The 19,386-nt window shown below is 42.9% G+C and overlaps 1 protein-coding gene across 2 annotated transcripts in view; it reads left to right on the forward strand.

Moving 5' to 3' along the window:
• The window catches only part of KHDRBS2 (KH RNA binding domain containing, signal transduction associated 2), a 1,412,749-nt gene that overhangs the window by 450,015 nt on the left and 943,348 nt on the right, over positions 1-19,386 (forward strand). The gene's annotated exons all lie outside the window — the stretch shown is intronic.

Here is a 19,386-nt window from a genome sequence, read left to right on the forward strand (position 1 = left end):
TGGCCCCACACACTCATTCCCACCTCCCTAACCCTCTCCGAGCACATTTCTGGCCCCCCACACACTCATTCCCCCCAGTACATCCCCAGCCCCCACACACTCATTCCCCCCAGTACATCCCCGGCCCCCACACACTCATTACCCTCTCCCAACATACTAACTCCTTCCCTCCTGATACCTGGCTGTAGCTGCACACTCTGGATTCCTTTGCTGTTTTTCTCCAACGCTGTGCTGCTGGTCTTCCCGTTCCGCCCACGTGCGATGCTGTGCTGGCTGGGTCTGCCCACAAAATGTGCTCCTGACGTATGCATCAACAAGGCTTGCAGCTCCTGCTCTGATTGGCTTACTGCTGCAATATAGGGATAGGGTGCGCCTGCTATGGACAGGCTTCATCGCAGCAGCAGCAGCCAATCACTGTAACAGAGCACAAGTCCCGCCCAACTTGTGCTCTGTTACAGTCCGCCCTGATTCAGAGCACAAGTCCCGCCCAACAAGCCCAAAAAAACGCGACTGGCAGAAAAAATAGCCGCGGACCGGAAAAAAACCCCAACGGCCCGGTACCGGTGGTTGGGGACCCTGCTTTAGGCGACCCCTGTGTTGTGGTCGTTCGACCCCCGCCGGGGTCGCGACCCCCAGGTTGAGAACCGCTGCTCTAGACCTTCAAGACCCCCTCCGGTTCTTCAGCCTACACTCCCACCCAGTTAACCCAGACCACTCTCCCAGCCAGGTTTTGGCTCTAAACGTTTTTTGCAGAATTACACTTGATAAAGAGCAGAAGTAAATATGCGCAGGAAATAGCCTGACACACGTTGCATTTGCCAGCTATAAAATTGGGATTGACGCACGTAAATGTTAGCCCTGCCCTAGAATGTCCCTGTTCTGCCCCAAATCTGCCCCTTTTTTTCACACAGTTTGTTGCTCATGCACTCGCATATATGCACGTAATTTGCCAGTTTTAAAATAAGAGTTGCTCGCACACAGCCCATATACTCGTATATATGGACCTTTTAATGTGAGCCACACTTTTAAAATTCACTCCCAAATAAATGAGAGCACACTAAATCATAGTGTACACTAAATGGATTTAATACTCACTAAATAGAAACAAAAATTTCACAAATAAAAAAAATGAAACTAATACAAAATGCAAAATAAATAAATAAATAACGACAAAACTAAAATGTTAGGGCTACACATCCCTAAAACGTAAAAAGAAAAGAAAACCAACAAAAATAACCACCAAAATGAACTGAAAGAAACTAAAATGAAAATATTTGGCCTGCACATCCCTAATGTGTGTATTCACCTGTTGGTGTCATGCCTATGTTGGAAGATGCTGACACATTGAAGAGTCTGATATATATTCTGAGTAATTGGAGGAAAACAGAAGTGAGAAGAAAGTCAGAGAAATGGGGGTAATGATTTCATGTTTCAGTATAAGCAAAGAATGGAAAGATAGGATGAACAGAAGAATGTATATTAAAGCATTGTGACTAAGAAAGAAAAACTAAGTAATATGACACACAATTTAGATGGTAACTTTGAAATAGGTGCGCGGGTGCACATGTGCACATGTTTGCCAGCTCACGCCAAGGGATGGGGTCATTTTAGAATATACGCGCGTATATGCACACATGGTATAAAATAGGCCAAACACAGCACCTAACCATGTAAATGCGACTTCTACCGAGTAAGTGGGGGAATTTTAGCAGACATGTGCACCAATGCAATTACCAGTTTTCCCAGTTCATTCCCTTTTCGGCCAGGCAAGGGATAAGCATTCCTAACACTCTTAGTTAAATAGCTTCCATTTTACCCTGTTAACTCCAACCTTTAAAATCCTGCTCACCTCTTTAAGTATCCTCTTTACATCATAAGTAAAGTTACGAAGCAGTGGACCCTGGCACATGCTTATTCTCATAAGTATTTATGCACTGGTTTCATTGAGAAATCCAGGAATTCATATGCCCCACCAAGACCATAACCATGCCGAGCCCCTTTTTGAAAACATTTTTGTGCTCATAGTAGGAGATACGCACATACACAAGCACCTTTTAAAATCCAAGTGGTGCATGCCAGTCCAACTTGTTCATGTATCTCTCTGTTTTGGCATGTGCCGGTGTTACGCCCGTCGGTTGCAGACGGCTGTGACCGCTCTTGCTCACCTCTTTCTTTACAGCATTGACTCCGTTGGGTAGACTTGCGGCCTCCCCCAGCTATTGCAGGACTGCCTACTGCTCCCAGGCCTCTCCGGACGGCACGGACGCTGACGACCACCATCTTGCCCTCAGAAATCCTTAGATGCGCGCGCACACAGGCCAGTCTTAAGCACATCATGACAGGAATCTCAGGAGCATACCCTCCGGATGACATTATCCCACCAGGATACTTAATCCGGCTGGCCCTGCCTACCGATGACTTGGCAATGAGTTCCCTCATTGCTGAATCTACTTCGCTCACTACAGACTTCCTGTTCCTTTGGCTACCTTTCGGTGTGAGACGCTCTGGGTACCTGCTCCTCGGGGGCCCTTTCCTCATCTCTGGCTATTCACTCCTGGGAGGGCCTAACGCTTTGGATTGCTTTCTACCCCGTTCCCCAGGGTTTCTCTTGGAACCTTTGATACTGTGAGTACCTCCGTTCTGCGGACCATTACTGTACAATCTCTATTGAGAAACCCTCATCGGTGTACACTGTGCTGCGGACCACTACCATACCATCTCTAGTGAGGAACCCTCATTGGTGTACCCTGCACTGCGGACCACCACCGTACCATCTCTAGTGTGGAACCCTCATCGGCACACCCCATGTTGCGGACCACTACCGTGTCATTGCTAAGTGAGGAAAACTCATAGGTGTACCCCGTGCTGCAGGCCACTACCATTTCACCTCTACTGAGGATCCCTCTCTGGCATACCCTGCTCCATGGACCACTACTGTATCATCTCTACTGAGGAACCTCATCGATGTACCCCGCTCTGAGGACCATTGCCGTATCTTTTCTACAGAGGTATTCCCTTGGGTATACCCCATCGCACATATTCTGAGACTTTCTCCTGCACTCCCTGCTCCACGGGCAGTGCCTCTCTATCTATTAATAAAGACTCTAATCTATAGTTGTGTTTGACGTCACTGAGACCTCGCCTCCCTGATGGTGAGGCTCACAGGGCTCCTCCTTGTGGGCTGCTCCACCTCTCACCTCGACCCAGGGGCCCACATACCTACAAATCCTAACAGATTATCAAGTTCATGGACCCGGCACTGTTCTTGGTGATTCAGGCCATCCCTGGCATGGCCCAGCGAATCATGGAACACCAAAATGTATTAAGGACATTGGCTAACGTCATAAATCAATTGAATAATCAGCTGGACTCTGTCCCAACGTCTACCAAGCCTAGCCTTGCTCCACATGTGTCACCGTTCCGGCCTCCAGTGCCCTTGCTGGCACCTCCTCGTTTCGCAGGTGACCCCTTGTTGTGTAGGGGTTTCTTGAACCAGTGCAGAATGCACTTCTCCTTACAACCTGCATATTTTCCCGACATAGTTCCCAAAACTACGTACATCCTGCCCCTGCTGGACATAAATATAAGAACTTAAGAACATGCCATACTAGGTCAGACCAAGGGTCCATCAAGCCCAGCATCCTGTTTCCAACAGTGGCCAATCCAGGCCATAAGAACCTGGCAAGTAACCAAAAACTAAGTCTATTCCATGTTACCGTTGCTAGTAATAGCAGTGGCTATTTTCTAAGTCAACTTAATTAATAGCAGGTAATGGACCTCTCCTCCAAAAAATTATCCAATCCTTTTTTAAACATAGCTATACTAACTGCACTAACCACATCCTCTGGCAACAAATTCCAGAGTTTAATTGTGCGTGAGTAAAAAAGAACTTTCTCTGATTAGTTTTAAATGTGGCACATGCTAACTTCATGGAGTGCCCCCTAGTCTTTCTATTATCCGAAAGAGTAAATAACCGATTCACATCTACCCATTCTAGACCTCTCATGATTTTAAACACCTTAGCCTGGGCATCACCCCTTTGGGAGCGAACGGACCTGATCCTCAATAACTTGCCGGGTTTCCTCATCCTATTTCGCTCCGTATTTGACGACCCTGGTCACAAGGCCATTGCTGGATCTATGCTCCTGCATCTGCAACAAGGTGCCATGTCATTGACCGATTATGTCACCGAGTTCAGGACTCTCTCGTTAGAATTACACTGGGATCTTGGCTGCCTGCGTGCCATATACCTAGAAGGTCTAAGTTCACGCATCAAGGACAAATTAGCAGTATGAGAACTCCCTGGGGCTTGGATTCTCTCATTAACCTCGCCAGTCGCATTGATCGTGTCTGTGTGAGCGATCGCACGAGTCCAGGGGATCCAAGAGAATGTCTTCAGGTACTCCTTGCATTCTCCCAACACCATCCTCTCAGATTGCTCCTACACCTGGCACAGAGGAAGAGGAACTGATGCAAATGGGTCACAGCTATCTATCCACAAAGTAGAAGTGTCATCTGGCAAAGATCAGGTCTTTGCATGTATTGTGGCCAACAGGGTCATGCGATACCCTCCTGTGCACTTTGTCCGGGAAACTCCCAGGCCTAGGATCTGCCGGAGGACTTCTCCTAGGCCTGACTATACCCTCTCCTCCGCTGACACTGCCTGTCTCAATTAACTTAGATGCTCTGGAATTTCACACCCTAGCACTGGTGGTTTCTGTGGCCAGTGGAAATTTCATCGTCCGACAACTCGTGGAACACCTTCAGATCCCCACCGTCCAGAATCCAACACCATTGCTACTTTCTTCTATCCATGGCAAACCGTTACCAGGAAAAGTTACCTTCTCCACGGTCCCCATTCAACTACGCACCAGGTCACTGCACACGGAGTACATTTCTTTTTTGATTCTGGATAAGGCTATCTACCCTGTGGTCCTTGGACTGCCATGGTTACAACTATACACACCTCAATTTGATTGGAGCACCACTGGGGCAACTCCTGCCATGGAAGGTGCTTGGAGGTTGTGTCCCCAATAGGGATGTGCATTGGGTGCCCGATTGTTTCTGCTTTCAGGTTTATGTGGCCGTGGGAAAATCTTGTTTTCCCGCGGATTGGCATTTTTTTTTTTTAGTAAAAAATCATTTTTCAGCTTAGTGCGCACTAATGGAAGTTAGCACTAACAAAAAATAACAAAAAGTAACAAAAAATAACAAAAATAAATGTTTTTTTGTTAGTGCGCACTAATGGGAGTTAATACATGTTAACTCCCTTTAGCGTGCACTAACCCGTAAAATGATTTTCATGAAAATTCAAGGGAAAAAGTGTTTGTTTCACGTTTTAGCTGATATATAACAAATTAAGAAATGTCGTACGATATTTCAATTCGTTATAAAAATGATTCACATCCCTAGTCCCCAATGCCTTGCCTAGCCACTACTATATCTATTCCAGGTCTTCCGCTGCAGTACTCCTCCTTCAAAGACATGTTCTCCATGAAAGCAGCGGACACTTTGCCGCCTCACCGCTCATTTGATTGTGCTATTAACTTGTTGCCTAACACCGAGCCTCCCCGAGGAAGGGTCTACACACTTTCTCTGACTGAGACAAAGGCCGTGTCTGAATATATTCAAGATAATTTGGCGAAAGGCTTCATTCGGCCTTCAAAGTCTCCCGCTGGAGCCGGGTTCTTTTTTGTGAGAAAAAAGGACGGCTCCCTCTGGCCGTTCATAGATTACTGCGGCTTAAATGAGATTACCCAGAAGGATCGCTACCCTTTGCCATTAATCTCTGAACTTTATGACAGGCTCCAAGGAGCCAAGATATTTACCAAATTGGACCTCAGAGGAGCGTATAACTTGGTCAGTATACTCTGGGGCGACGAATGGAAAACTGCATTTAACACCCGCGATGGCCATTTTGAATATTTGTAATGCGGTTTGGCCTCTGCAACGCCCCAGTGGTATTTAAGAATATGATGAACAAAATCTTCAGAGAAATGCTCTACAGTTGTGTCGTGGTTTATCTGGATGGCATCCTGGTATTTTCACAAGACCTTCAGAGCCATCACTTGGATGTCACCAACGTTCTACAATGCTTAAGGGACAACCAGTTATATGCCAAACTGGAGAAATGTTCCTTTCACCATGAATATGTCCCTTTTCTGGGCTATGTGGTCTCAAGCCACGGGTTCCAGATGGATCCACAAAAGACTAAGATATTTGGGATTGGCCTCAGCCAACGGGTCTTAAGGCACTTTGAAGATTCCTTGGCTTTACTAACTACTATAGGTCATTTATCTTCATATTATTCAACACTGACTGCCCCACTCACAGCTATGACTCAAAAGGGAGCCAATCCCTCCCAGTGGTCACTTGAAGCCATAACCGCCTTTTAAGAGCTTAAAGAGGCGTTCCTACGGGAACCATGCTTGTGTCACCGCGATCCCGTTGACCCTTCAACGTTGAAGTGGACGCTTCAGACGTCAGCGTTGGGGCAGTCCTCAGCCAGCACTCAGCCAATCACACCTTGCACCCATGCTCATTCTTCTCTCGACGCTTCTCTCCAGCGGAGCGTAATTATGGAATTGGGGACAAGGAATTACTGGCGATTAAACTGGCCTTCGAGGAGTAGCACACCTGGCTCAAGGGAGCACAATACCAAATTATGGTATACATAGACCACAAAACCTCGAGTACTTAAACTATGCTCAACGCCTTAATCACAGGCAGGCCCGCTGGTCTCTTTTATTTTATCTGGTTCAATTTCCTCCTACGATACCGGCCAGCCGATAAGAACACCCAAGCCGATGCACTCTCCTGCTTGTTCACCCCTGAAGATGTTCTAGACGTTCCACGGCACATCATCGATCCAATGAAAGTTCTTCTTCTCTCCACCACACTCACAGTGCCATCTGGGAAGACGGTGGTTCCCCGACCACTTCAAAGGAAGATTCTCCACTGGGCGCATGATTCCTTGCTCGCAGGCCACCCTGGACAAGCTAGAACTCTTGCCACTCTTCAGAGATTCTACTGGTGGCCAACTATGAAAAAGGATGCCCAAGCGTATGTAGACTCATGCCCCACTTGCGCCCGTAAGAAGCCGCCAGGAGGTCACCCCTGGGGGCTCCTTCAGCCTCTTTCTGCACCTAGTGAGCCGTGGACACATATAGCCATGGATTTCATTGTGGATTTACCCCATCCAGTGACAACAACACCATTTGGGTCACCGTGAACTGTTTTTTGAAGATGGCTCACTTCATGGTATTATCTGGTCTACCTTCGGCTCCGGAAAGAGAAATTGTTCATTTGCCACATCTTTCACCTCCACGGACTCCCGAGACATATACTCTCTGATCGAGGGGTACAATTTATGGCAAAAATCTGGAGGTCATTATGCAAGAAATTTGACATAGCCTTGGACCTCACATCAACCTACCACCCACAGGCCAATGGACAGACAGAGAGGATAAACAGCACTCTAAAGCAGTTTCTTCGGGCTTTTGTAAACTCTCGGCAGAGTGACTGGTCCAACTTATTACCCTGGGCTGAGTTTGCTTAAACTCCCACCAGTCTGCATCTACTGGATCATCACCCTTCCAAATAGTATATGGACGCCAACCTCTACCTCCTTTTTCTGTACTCATGTTGGTGTCTTCTCTGGTGGCACAGGCTTCTGCGCAAGAGTTACACCAACTATGGGAACACACCAAACTCCTTCTCCAGCAAGTCACTCAGAAAGCAAAAAGATTCTATGATGCCCATCATTGGGCAGCTCCTCAGTTGAACCCCGGAGACAAAGTGTGCCTCAGCACCCGCTTTATTTGCTTAAAACTGCCTTCAGCTCATTTTGCTCCCAGATACATCAGGCCTTTTCCCATACTTTGCCGATTGGGCCCGGTAACTTACAGCCTTCATCTACCCACATCGCTCAAGATTCATAACGCATTCCACATTTCAATATTAAAGCCGCTCATCCTGTTGGAATTCTCTAAGAAACCACCTGAGCCCCAACCTCTGGTGGCTGAAGAGGATATAACATATCAGGTTGAGGACATCTTGGATGTGAGGAAGCGCCCAAAGCGTTGGGAATATCTGATCTCAAGAGAAGGATTTGTTTATTTATGTATTTATTTATTTATTTATTTATTTATTTATTTAATTAAAAGTTTTTATATACCGCACGGTGGGTTAGAGATCTATCTATCTAGGCAGTTTACAATAAAACATACATAGTATCATAACATACATCATTAAAATCCATCACATTTACATAAAGTTATTAATCTTGCAAACAGTGTAAAGTTCGGAGAGGAAATGTTCGTTATTGTATATTATAAGCACGTGTGAAATGGTAAGTTTTCAGCATTTTTTAAAATTCTTTGGGATTTGCCGTTAAATGGATATATTCTGGAAGAGACTTCCATAAAGTCGGACCTGCAACTGAAAAAGCTCATTTTCGGGTTAATGCTAGGCTGACAGCTCTTACTGAGGGAATTTCCAGTGTGCATTTGTCCAAAGAACGGAGTTGTCTGGTGGGTCTGTATATTCTCAATAATAAGCAAAGTCAGATTGAGTTGGAGTTATATAGTAAATTGTGAATGATAGACAGAATTTTGTATGTAATGTGGTATTTATTTATTTATTTTATTTAACAGTTTTATATACCGAATTTCTTGTAACAGGATTACAAATCAAAACGGTTTACATAATAACAATAACAGTGCTTCAAATAGTGCAATTACATAAAACAGAGGAATACAGAACTAGGATCAATATCTAGACTAGACTAGGATCAATATCTAGGACTAGAGACAATATCATTGGCATATGCTCAAGACAAGGTTTAATCTGCTGTCTCTCGCCCTCAATGGGCCGCAGGCAGTAGTCAGCCTATGAGCAAAAATTATTTAATCATTTATTGTCTCACGTCTTCCAAAAAATATATTTTGTATAATTTTTCAAATTTTTTTTAAATTATGGATTTCTCAAATTCAAACCAATTCAAATATAAAGCATCTATTGAAAAAATCTCTAAACCGGCTTATTACCCAAATTTTAGTAACAGAGAATACTTAGCCAATAGAAGGTCATTCGATATCCAACCCGACATGGGCCATGTTTCGACTCAAAAGAGTCTTTTTCAAGGGGAATGGATGTATCAACTCTCTTTACTACCGGTAAAATATTCAGAACTCCTGAAAAACATTAGAACACACACTCAAAAAACATATTAACTCCAAGTATTGATATGTGAGAAAAGTCTCAAACAACCCACAAAGGCTCCAGGTTTAACTTAAACCAATACTCTGAATTAAAAAAATTTTAAACACACACTAAACCCAGAATGTTAAATATCATAAAAACTCATCGGGACGTCAAACTCACATCTCTCCAGTTCTCAACATGGTGTCTAAAGCCTTTGCCATTTAACCAAGGGTTCCTTGTCAAATTTAAATGGCCTGAGAATAACCACGTCACCGGAAGTTAAGTAGTTCAAATCCCCCGACAATCGGCTGAAAACTACTTATCCCAACAAGCAATGGGGACATCTTCAACTGTTTTTTCACAAAATTGGTGTCTTAAAACTCGGACAGCTCGGACACGTCCTTTAAGCCGGTCACAACAGGAGCTGAACCCACGGTAATTAATCTGTCCATTTTACAATTGTCAGCAGTACAAATCTCCATGTTGGAGAGGGGATTATCGTATGTGCCCACTATCAGATTTGATATGTTTGAGATAGAGAAGTTTTTTCATAAATTTATTAGGAGTCTTTCGCTAAAGGTCTTTTTTTCTAGATATTCTGATACCACATTGGACACATCAATAGTAGTTCCAAAGTCTAAATGGTGTCCCCCCTGGACCGGTAGATCCATTGATTGGCACTTTTCGTGATTTGGTTTTGAGTGAATTAAGGAATAAAAAAAATTTTTTTTGTGATAAAGATTGGAATTGTTCACCCGCAGAAATGGCATCATTGAAGGAATTAGCCAACAATCCTTTGATTATTGTAAAATCAGCGGACAAGGGCGAGGCGGTGGTTATAATGAACGTGGGGGATTATTGCACAGAAGTATGGTATGGTATTGGAAGCCAGTTTAACTTCTGTAGTGTAGGTGTAATGTGTTCTTTGCATGGCAAATTAAATAACATTCTTGCTGTGGCGTTTTGAATGAGTTGCAATGGTTGTATTGTGATTAGAGGTAGTCCGAGATATAAGGAATTGCAGTAACCTAGGGTTGTGAGGATCAAAGTTTGTGTAACTAAGCAAAAGTCAGATGATAGTAGTAAAGGTTTAAGTTTTTTTTAGCTTATGTATTTTGAAAAAGGATTTTTTTTTACTATTTCTGATATGTTGTTAGTCATTGATAGTCTAGAGTCAATGATCATTCCTAGATTCTTTGCATGGGATTCTTTGCATGGGATTTTATGGGTATGTGTTGGTTCTAAAATGTGAAGGTTTGAGGTGGCTGATGATTTAAATCCGGTACCATTGATAGATAGATTAGCTCTGTTTTGGTGGTATTTAATTTTAATCTGTTATGAGATAACCATATTTTTATTGTCGTTAGTTAGAGTTGTAATAGTGAAAAGCTTTTGGACCAGGATTCAGCGAATGGAACGGTAAACTGTATGTCATCTGCGAAGATTTTAAAGTTTAAGCTTAGTCCAGCTAGGTGACAGCATAGATTTGGCCCCGAAGAGAACAGCTGGGAGCCTACAGTCAACATCATTGACAAAGAGCTGATCAAACAGTTCCATGCTTCTCACCCAAGAAAGCCAAAACCCCCGGGGGGGGTACCCTAAGAAATGGGGTACTGTTATACCTGTCGGTCGCAGACAGCTGTGACTGCTCTTGCTCACCTCTTTCTTTACAGCATTGAATCCGTTGGGTAGACTTGCGGACGCCGCCAGCTATTGCCAGCCTGCCTACCGCTCCCAGGCCTCTCCGGATGGCACGGATGCTGACAACCACCATCTTGCCCTTGGAATCCCTTAGGCACGCGTGCGTGCGCACAGGCCAGTCTTAAGCATGTCATGGCGGGAACCTCGGGGGCATCCCCTCCGGATGATGTCCTACCACCAGGATACTTAAGCCGGCTGGCCCTGCCTACCGACGACTTGGCAACGAGTTCCCTCATTTCTGAATCTGCTTCGCTCACTACGGACTTTCCATTCCTGTGGCTCACTCTTCTCTGTGAGACTCTCTGGGTACCCGCTCCTCGGGGGCCCTTTCCTCGTCTCTGGCTATCTGCTCCTCGGAGGGCCTGACACCTTGGATTGCTTTCTACTCCGTTCCCCGGGGTTTCTCTTGGAACCTTCGCTACTGTGAGTACCTCCGTCTGCGAACCATTACCATACCATCTCTAGTGAGGAACCCTCATCAATGTACCCCACACTGCGGACCACCACCGTACCATCTCTAGTGTGAAACCCTCATCAGCACACCCCATGCTGCGGACCACTACCGTGTCATTGCTAAGTGAGGAACCTTCATTGGTGTACCCTGCGCTGTGGGCCACTACTGTATCACCTCTACTGAGGATCCCTCTCCGGCTTACCCTGCTCCATGGACCGCTACTTTATCATCTCTACTGAGGAAACTCATCTGTGTATCCCGCTCTGCAGACCATTGCCGTATCTTCACTACAGAGGTATTCCCTTGGTTATACCCCATCACACATACTCTGACACTGCACTCCCTACTCCATGGGCAGTGTCTCTCTATCTATTAATAAAGACTCTAATTATAGCTGTGTCTGATGTCACTAAGACCTCGCCTCTCCAACAGTGAGGCTCACAGGGCTCCTCCCTGTGGGCGGCTCCACCTCTCACCTTGTCCCAGAGGCCCACATACCTACAAATCCTAACAGCTGGGTTTTTAAAATTCACCTTTTCAAGAACACAAAAAATGCTATTCCATTGCCCCAGCAGAGAATTGTACCCCAAGCACAGAATGAAAATAACTACAGCTTTCAAAGACAAGCACAACAGAGAGGGAAAGAAGGGTGGTGCATGCAATGTTGAATAATTACGCCATCAGCATGCCAGAGACAGACTGATACCATATAAAAAGACATTTGCAGATACACAGATGCAGAACCATTCTATACGTTGACAGACATAGTGATATAAAGGGAAATACTTATGAGGGAGATAATCATGACTAACCACAGTCAGTTCCCTGGGGTTCTGTTCCCCTATGGCTCCAAAATCAACCAGCAGGACACCATTGGCCTTTCACTTCTGCCCCTAATATAAAAAAATCATAGTGTCCCACTCTACCCTCTGAACAGAAGCAGCAACATAGAAAGACCTGGGCCAATCTGAAAACAAAAAGAAGCAGTCATTAGTGAACTGAGTCCAGCAAATGCAAAACAGTAGTCTAGAGAATAGACTCACTTTCATTCTAGCAGGAAACTTTGAATCAATCAATATTGTGTTCCAATCCCTACTCTTCTCATAACAAAAGATAGGAAACAAGACATGCCAGACCTAATGGAATTAGGAGAATGACTCATCATAAATAATCATTCTTATCCCATCATTGGCCATGGATGTCCAGAAGTATGAAGGCCAGCTGGGACTGGAAGAGCTGCAGGCCAGGAACCTGATCATTGTGGCTTACATGAGTGGAGTAGCTATAAGTTTCAACTCATTCGGGATGACACAACTAGGTTATTAACAGCTATGAAGCTATGTTTCTATATTACGTCAGTGGTAAACAAATTTCACTGATTATCAGAAATTGCCAGAAAAAAATTAAGGTACTCACAACAAGTGTATAAGGCAATATATGTCCTTGCAACCGAACATTTTATTCCTTATGTCCTAAATGACAATTAACACTTTTCAAATGAGGCATTACATAAGTTGCCTCCGTATCTTAGGTTAAATTGTCTTCTATTCAATTTAGAGCTTTCTTTTGTGATCACTGACAATCTGGAACTCTATGTCCAAAGAGATCCACTTATTAAATGATTACTTATGTTTTATGAAGTGACTTAAAGGTAAATTTTAAAATATCTCACATTGGAAAAAAAGGGGATGGAAAGTGGGCAGGACATAGGTATTCCAGGGTGTGGACAAGAGAAATGTGCGCATATAGCTACACGCCTGGGCACGCATCCAGGTACAGTATATTAAACCATAAATTTACTTCTACTAAGGATTGGGATGTTGCATCTAAAGTGCTTGAGGGGGTCTATACTTACTGGGGAGAGTGCAGGCTAAAGATCCAAGGGGATCTTGAGGACCTAACTCGAAACTGGAAAAACTGGTGGATGAACTAGTGAAACTGGTTATGACCTGTACACGCCACCTGTTATAAAATGTCCTCACTTGTGCACCTCAAAGCTGACATGTCCTTTCTGTGTGCATATACTCTTAAAGTTAGGGGCATACATACACACGCTTGGCCTATTTTATAACATGTACATATATGCGCATGCAGGATATAAAATGTTTTGCTTAGTTTGAACTGTTGTGCCACTCTCTGAGTAGCCTGTTCCTATGTACTTCCTACTCTGCGTTCTTTTGTTCCTATTCCCCCCCCCCCACCTACCTGTTTTATGTAATTTCCAACCTTTTTGTTTTTGATGTAAACCGATATGATGTCCCCACTAATATCGGTATAGAAATTTAAATAAATAATAATAATAATAATAATAATAATAAAATTGCACCGCATCTGGCCATGCTCCCATTTTAAAGTTACCGGCCCTATGAGTGGCTCTTGAAGCAAATCTTAAACTGAAGATTTTTAGCATTAGATTGGACCTTATTTATTACTGTAAATGCTTTAGATATTTTTAAATTTTCAGTATTCAAGACCATTTTTATGATTCTTTGTTTATATTTATTACAGATTGATGTCTATTGTTAAAGATTATTCTGTTAGATTGCTCTTGTTCATAGCTATTTTTATGTCGTTAGTGGACATGTCTAATTTATGGCTTTATATAATTAGGTGATGTGACCTATTTATGATCTATGAGTTTTCATTTTAATAGCAATTTAATATTGATAGTATGTTTTATGTTTCGGTTAGTTTTTTGATTATGTGATTTTATACCATGTTTGATTTATAGTCCTTTGCATTCTATTTGGATTTATTTTTGTTACCCTTCTCTTATGTATGTATGATGCTTTATTTGACTTGTGTATGTATTTTTATCTTATGTGTTTCTTTACCACATACTTTCTCTGATTTTATTGTATTAAACATTGATTGTTCACTGCTTTGGAGGTCTACAGGAAGAAAGTTGATAAATGAAACCTGATTTGTTTTGATTTCAATAAGGAGATAAGAATGAACATGTAATGCTTTCATGTTTATCCTGGGCCCTCTGGCACTATAGCAGTTCATTACCAGCATTAAAAAGAGTACACCTGTGTTGTTTTGATAAACCAGAAAGCCATCTGTTTGTGATCAAAAGCACCAGTCTTCAGGAATGGGGTAAGAAGAATTAGGGCCAGCAGACACTCTTCAGCCTTCAGATGAGTCCATTTGTTTCCATGACGTAGCTTAGAGTAGTCATAGCAGGAGATTTACAAGACATCCTACCATAGAGGTACCATCCTATTATGTGTGAAGGATGTGGTGTTGAAGATGGTAAGTGCTGCCTAGTATAGAATGTATAAAGTTGAGTAATCTCTGTTATGACACAAGTTGTCTCAATCACAGTTCTGTTCTGCACAGGAAGGGAAGTTTTACTTCAGGGCTATTAGGGATAAGCTTATTACTCATTCCAATGAATCACTCCTTAAACTGGAAATGGTATTCCAATAATATTAACTTGACTTAAAAAGCAACTTCTTCAGATGTGACAATGCCATATGAAGTATATTGCTTGGGAGATGAATCTCTCTCTTCTTTGTTCTACATTCACAATCACACCTCTCAGGATCCTCTTTAGTTTTTTCTGCCTCAGATTCTCCTAGTGAATGACTTTAAAGGTTTCTCTACTATCTGGACATACCAAAAGAAGGAAATATTTACATCTTCGCTAATCCCAGATTTTAGGACTTAGACACACATTCAGGGATAATTTCAGTCATTTCTTTCCTCTAGCTGTTGTCTCCAAACAAGAAGAAGCATTTCACAAGTCTTATCCTTGGGGCAAGTCTAAGAGGCTACTCTCAGTACACACCATAGATCCAATACTGTCTGTGTACTTCTTGCAGCTCTTCTGCAGGGGAGAAAATAAACTGTTCCCTTTCCTTCTGCCTGCCCATTACTCCTCTTCAAGAACACTCTATAATTGCTGAAGGAAAGATCCATTATAGATACCTCCTATGGGTTGCTTCAGCAAATGTGTCATGCCACCTACCTATTGTGTACTGTGAAACATTTCCATTGTAAAAGGATATGCACAGTCAAGAGGTGGAATAGGCAAAAGATTACACAAGGAAATGAGCAAGAATAAGGAGAATGTGTAATCAGAGAGGTGTTACATGTTCTGTTTCAAATACAAATCTTGCTTCAATTTATAATATCATTGTTTACTCCAATGCTTGTCACAAAGATTACAAATAGAGATTCTCAGTCCCTCGACATGATTGTGTTTCGCCAAGGGGCTGTGTCAGGAGGAACCAACAATCAAATTTCACATCAGTTCTGTAAATTGACAAGATTTCAAAATTATATCAATTTTTTGAAGTAGTTGGCTAATCTAGGACTCAATTTTAAATCAGCGGCAAATTTTCAAGGAACAAAGTGACAGATTGTCCGGCAGTAACACTTCACATATCTTTGACAGTGTCGAGGGACTGAGAATCTTTATTTGTAAGATTTGTGACAAGCATTGGAGTAAACAGTGATATTATAAATTGAAGCAAGATTTGTATTTGAACCATAACATGTAAAACCTCTCTGATTATACATTCTCTTTATTCTTTGTAAAAGGATCTGCTTTTTAAAGGATCTAGTGGGTCTTTATGCATGTTTTTTGGGTTTGTGTGTGTGAGTAGATTTTTTGCACTAAATCCTAAGGATCAAGAATGAGTTAGTGTTGCAGAGGTATGCAAATGAGACATAAAAAATGTTTTCTGCTTGCCCTTAGTTTGCTCATACGTGTTTGGTATAATTTCCCAATAGAGAAACCTTGCTTGTCCAGAAATAGAATGATGTTGATTATGCATATTAGAATTAGCCTGCTTAGACAACCTGCAGCTCAAAGCCAATCTAGCATCCAGTGTCTCATCACCCATATCAGTTATTCAGTCTCCCACAGATTCTGTTCCTCGTTTGAATTCATTTTTATTTGATTTCATCATAGACTCCTTTGCAACCTCAGATTGAGTCAGCTGATTCCAAAGAATGTAGTGCTTGACCTGTAGCTGGATACCACTTCCCACCACTGCCCAGGGTAAAATAACATACTTTTATTGAGTCAACATATCCTCCATTCTTCTTCCTGGCCTGAGGGAATAGACAGAATACTTCCAGTATTGCAGCAATTAATTGCTTTTTTCTGTCTTCATTTTGATGCTGCAGGCAGAGATTTCAATGTTAGAGAAAATTCAAGGGTCAACAACTACTATTGTCCTAGTATGAAAATATTAAAGACCAAAAATGGTAGAGGACTTATCAGGGCTAGTCTCACTGGAAATCTCAAACCAATGCAAAAAGAAAGTATCACTCAATACTCCAATAAAAAAAGGAAACTATTTTATTAAAGCATAATATAGGGGAAATGTTGCCCCAGTGTTTCTGTGGTTAGCTAGAACAAGCTATGTTTGTTCTCAATATTTTCCAGCTGGAAAGCATGCTTATGCTTTCCCTTGGGACATTTATCTGTCTTGGTTGGTCCCTTTTCTTTTACAGTCTGTGCTTACTCCTTCATCTCTGCTCTGCAGAAATCAGTAATTTTAGGGGTGTCCTGGTATCTGCCAGTCAGACTCCCCACTCTGTTTCTGGTATAAAAAGAAAACCTCCAAAGAAAAGGATAGAATCCATACATATTTCCCTAGGCTAGGGCTGTCCTCAGGCCATGCCCACTCTGGCTGTCCTGCTGTTCCCTTGGCTCAGTTTCTCAAAGAAGTGGAAAGAGAGAGAAGCCTTCTGAACAATTTCACAGTTTTCTGCCAGTCCCCATCCACTGCAGTTCTCTGCCAGCACTTCGGCTTTTCTGAATAAGGTAGCAATATACAATTTGAAAGCACAATCCTTCCTCTGGACCTCACCACCCCCCTGAAGTTAACTACCAAATTCTGGCAATGTCTGGTAGAGGTAAAGCAAATAATTTACAGAAAAATAATTTTTTTTTAGCCTGCCCACGGAAGCTCTAGCCAGCACTCTGGCTATGTTTCACAGAAGTAAACAAACAAATAGCTCAAACTAAGGATACACACCAGAACACACTAGGAGCAGATTGGCCTATCAGGGCTTTGAGCATGCCCCGGTAGACTAGTCAAATTGGCCACGTGACCTCTGTTTGCTTTGTCCCCTACACTCTAGTTAGCATATAAGGAAGGGCCCAGAGGAGCTGCCACCAGAGCTCATCCCATTGGCGGCCAAAGAAAGTAGAGAGATTGCAGGCTGCCAGTGCCAACAAAAGAGAAGAGAGACTGCAGGCCACTTCTGGAGCTCAGACCAGAGTTAGCCGAAGAAAGGGAAAAGAGTCTGTGGTGGCCAAAGAAAGGGAAAGGAGGCCGCAGATGGCTGCAGAAGGCCAGGCTGATGGCAGTAGAAAAAGAGGCAGTGGGCCACTGACAAAGCTCAGGCCAGTGGTGGCCAAGGAAGAAAAAGAGGCTACAGACCACCACTGGAGCCCAGACCCAAGATTTGCAAAAAGTCCCTGGTGGTTCAGCGGGGTCCCGGGAGCGATCTCCCCCTCTCTGGCCGTCAGCTGCCAGTAATCAAAATGGCGCCGGTGGCTCTTTGCCCTTACCATGTGACAGGGGCTACTTGTTATAAAGATATTTGTCCCTCCCAAAGCAGCCAGACGGCGAAACACGGGGTCCGTGTTAGGGGACCTACTGAACTGTATTATAAGCCCAGTGGAGTTGCCGCCATATGAAATTCTAATAAATTCTGTTGTTGAAATTGACTACCTTTTGGATTTACAAGTTTATTCTGCACTTTTTGGTGTGTACAGGGGCTACCGGTGCCATTGGTCGGCCCCTATCACATGGTAGGAGCAATGGATGGCCTGCACCATTTTTTAAGATGGCACCAGCCATCCATTGCTCCTACCATGTGACAGAGGATGGCCAATGGCACCGATAACCCCTGTCACACGGTAAGGGCAAAGGGCCACCGGCGCCATTTTGATTACTGGCAGCCGATGGCCCGAGAGCGGGAGATTGCTTCTGGGACCCCTACTGGACCACCAGGGACCTTCGGCAAGTTTTTTGGGGGGGTTGTAGTTAATTGAATTTGAAGGGTTGGGGTGGGTTTGTTTGTGTTTTTTGGGGGGGCAGCTGAAAAAAATTGGCCCAAATTGCGGGAAAATGAAATTTTACTAAATAGCCTGATTGCATGCATATGTGTGCCAAATTTTAAGTGGGTGTGTGCACGGGCATCAAATCCCATGTCTACCGTTATCCCCAACCCTTAAAATCCTGCATATCTGCCTATTTATCTTTAATTTAGAACTTACATGGCATCCATAGCAGAAATAAAGTTACGCAGCAGGGGGCGTCGGCGCATGCCGGATTATATAAGGATTCACATGCACATCTCAGGTTCACATCCCAAAATGATGTTGCCCTGCCCAACAACATTTACACCCCACCCCTTTTTCAAAAGTTCTGAGATGTATGCCCTCCGGGCAATGTGTGTGTGCTTTTAAAAACTGCTTTGCTCGCGTGAGCCCAACATATTCGCATACCCTCTAACCAATGCACGCATCCGGCTTATAAAATTCACCTTTAGATGCATTGAAATACTCACTTTCAATGCATTACATATATTCATGCCTAAGCACACATACAGCATATGCTGGGGGATAGACATTTGTGTATTTTATAATATGCTTGATATACATAAGTTATAAAATACTGTTGTAGATCTCCACATGGCTATATACACATTTATATGCAGCCTTTTGGAGTTGATTGAAAATTATCCTCACAATATTTTAATTTATTTTGTTAATTTCTAAAGATTGGCCACTATTTACTAGTACCTTTGGGACCTAGATTAATAAGAATCTATGAGAATATAGGTTAAGAATTGAACTGGGAACTTTGTGGGTCCCAGTTTAAAATTTGTTTTCAGACCATGGTAAATCTGCATCCACCTTTTGATTATGATAATCATAATAATAATAATATTATTAATGACACTGAATATGGTAAAATATTTAGCTACATATATAATATGCCCTGGGCAATGAATACCTTATGTAATTATTACTTTTATATCTGTCTTTTTAATTA

The sequence above is a fragment of the Rhinatrema bivittatum genome, chromosome 3, assembly GCF_901001135.1.
Source record: "Rhinatrema bivittatum chromosome 3, aRhiBiv1.1, whole genome shotgun sequence".
Classification (NCBI taxonomy): domain Eukaryota; kingdom Metazoa; phylum Chordata; class Amphibia; order Gymnophiona; family Rhinatrematidae; genus Rhinatrema; species Rhinatrema bivittatum.